The following is a 3,279-nucleotide window of genomic DNA, read 5'->3' as shown; positions in this document are numbered from 1 at the left end:
AAATGAACCTAACATGAACGAGGTAACAAATATTTCTGGTAAGTTGACAGTCGATTGTTTTTAAAACATCAGCTTTTGTGCTGCTGATTATGTCAGTGTTTTCCTGGTACTGATTAATTAATATTCCGTATCAGTGTTTCCACGTAGCCTCAATAGGTAAACAATAAAAACTTTTGACTCCTCTGTAACTGATAATTGACATACAAGTTTGGAGTTTTCCTGTATTTATTGTAAAAGCGTATAAAATGAATCGGGCACATATTATATATGAGCAATTGGAACAACATATTAGGTTGTGTTTATTTTTTCTCTGCTATGGGAGTTGCTTAATGTGACATTTCAAAAGACCGAAAATTTACATTTTCAGTGTGGTTGAGCATAAGTATTTTTTAAGAGGGAAGAGGATTCTGGGAAGGAGTGGCTGTCTTCTCGAAACTGAACAAGTTATAAACTTTCTGAAGTAGTACTTACTTTTACCAAAAAGTGATAAAAAATTTGAATTCTTGGACAGCCAGAAAAATAGTCTGTGACATTCAGTTCAATGCTGTCTCCCCAGTTTGTGTTTTGTTTTCAGTGCGGCAGGAATACAGGGCAGAAGGTGTGTTTTTGCAGACAGAAAACCTATGGTAACACAGGCTGTGAAGAAAATCCATTGCCTGGTAAGAGGAATAAATGAAGCCTTTAGTTGGGTTGCATTAGATTCTTAAATAACATGTGCCTTTCAAAGCCTCCTACGTATTATGGAGCTATCATAGTTTAGATATTAAAGTTACCATCAAAAGTAACATCAAATATTTTACAACCATGACAGTATAGTTTATATTGCACCATATGAGAACAGAAGGGATTGTTTTCCAAAGTGAGGGAACCTTTCATCGTATCTTTTTCTTTCTTATCTGTATTAAAGACTTCAATTCGATGTCATTTAAACCTGGCTTTCAGTTTCACACCTCTGGAGATCATCGAGTCCGACACCTTGCTGAATGCAGGTTCAGCTACAGCAGGCTGCTCAGGGCCGTGTCCAGTCAGGTTTCGACCATCCTCAAGGATGGAGGCTCCACGACATCTCTGGGCAACACCCTCCAGTATTCAATCACCTTTACCGTAGGATTTTTTTTTTAATCTCCAACTAGAATTTCCTGTATTTCAATTTGTGCCCAAATACACTTCTCATTTACTTTTCTTATGACATTCTTTGAAAATCTCCCTATGGAATACCCGTATGACATTGTAGCTACGTTTTTCTTTTTTTGAACATTGCTATCGTAACACTCGTCTCCTCTGTCTCATATCTCCTCTCTTTCCTCTTTTTCCCCTTTTCCCTTTGAAATCTCTCATAAGTATTTAAGTGAATACCAGCACTTCCATTTCTGTGGTTTAAATGAGTAGTATAAAGAATCCTATTGCACACTAACTGTGCAATTTTATAATTACCTGAAACCATTTAGCATATCGTCTCTTCAGGCACCTACTTACACAGCTTTGAAGCCAAAGTCACGTGTAGTGCGATCCTACAAAAACGGACAAGGCCAAACCAAGAATTAATTTGTCTTGATTTCAACTGGGAAATAAGCAGAAGCAGGTGAAGTAGAAGCAGAAATCTCATATTCATGCCGATGCAGCTACGTAAGAACATCTGAGAAGCATATTCATTATCCAAGCAACAGACCTTCAGATACAAAATTATGCACCAGCTATCAGTGTGTCCGGAAATACAGCTTTTATAGACACAACCCACCTGCAAAGCTGAAGAACTTCTCGTATGCAGCATGCATAATACTGTTTGCACCGAAGCAAAATCCAGCCGAGTACCTAGGCTTCAGCAGGGAAGCCAATACTCTCTGGAGTTTGGTTCACTGGAAATGATGCAGATGCCTTTCCTCTAATTTTTCAAGGTTAAATATGAACAGGTATATTACATGACCAATCATAACATTTAGATAAGTACATGTGGCCACCACAGCAGTTCTGTTTTTTTGCTTAGAGATTAAATTAGTTTAAAGGTGAATGGTTTCCAACTGCATTCCATAATGCCTAATTTTAACTTTAAATCTTTTAATTTCCACATTTGCATTTTCCATGCCTATAAAGAGAAAGGAAGGTTTCTGTTTTAAGCCTCTATGTGAAGTGACATTACGCAGCAGGCTGCAAATCTTGGCTCCCCAACTCCATTGCCGAAGGCCCACATGCTGCTTGGTGCAGTCACCTGTTGGAGTTTGGCCCTCGGGGTCTTTTGGCGTGTTTGCCTCTGTGCTGGGGTTGCTGACGGTATCACCGCGTACCGGCTCTGGCTGGGACGGAGTTACTCTTCGTAGTAGGTGGTATGGTGCTCTGTTTTAGGTTTGTGACCAAAACAATGCTGACAACACACCAGTATTTTGGCTATTGCTGAACAGTGTGTGCACAGCGTCAAGGTCTTCTCTGTTTCTCACTCACCCCCAGCGAGCAGAGTGGGGGTGCGCAAGAGCTTGGGAGGGGACAGAACCAGGCAGGTGACCCAAACTAACCAAAGAGATATTCCATGCCATATAATGTCCTGCTCAGCAGTGAAATGGAGAGGTTTAGGTAAGGTTAGCTATCTTTTGCTTGGGAACTGGCTGTCCACCCGTCTGCCTGTGGGAGGTGGTGAGTGATTGCCATTGCATCGCGTCTTTTGTTTTGTTTTTTTTTTCTATTTTCTTCCACTTCTCCGCTTATTAAATTATTTCCATCTCAACCCATGAGTTTTCTTGCTTTTACTCTTCCTTTCTTTTCCCCTGTCCCACTGCCGGTGGGCGGTGGGGGAGTAAGTGAGCGGCTGTGTGGTGCTTAGCTACCTACCAGGGTTAATCCACAACGCACTGCGTGCCAACTGTGGTTCCACAATTGGGCGAGGCTGGTGAGATCTGCCCGAGAAGAGTCACTCAGCCCGTTTCCCCATCTCGGGGATAACCGAAGAGCTCTCATGTGGTAATACTACAGGCCAAAGCTGGATGTGGCCAGCGATCTCAGCACATGAGTTTTCTTGCTTTTACTCTTCCTTTCTTTTCCCCTGTCCCACTGCCGGTGGGCGGTGGGGGAGTAAGTGAGCGGCTGTGTGGTGCTTAGCTACCTACCAGGGTTAACCCACAACGCACTGCGTGCCAACTGTGGTTCCACAATTGGGCGAGGCTGGTGAGATCTGCCCGAGAAGAGTCACTCAGCCCGTTTCCCCATCTCGGGGATAACCGAAGAGCTCTCATGTGGAATACTACAGGGCCAAAGCTGGATGTGGCCAGCGATCTCAGCACAAGGAAGGAC

Source organism: Aptenodytes forsteri, unplaced genomic scaffold, assembly GCF_000699145.1.
Source record: "Aptenodytes forsteri isolate BGI_AS27 unplaced genomic scaffold, ASM69914v1 Scaffold150, whole genome shotgun sequence".
NCBI classification, from domain to species: Eukaryota; Metazoa; Chordata; class Aves; order Sphenisciformes; family Spheniscidae; genus Aptenodytes; species Aptenodytes forsteri.
This window is presented reverse-complemented; position numbering follows the sequence as displayed.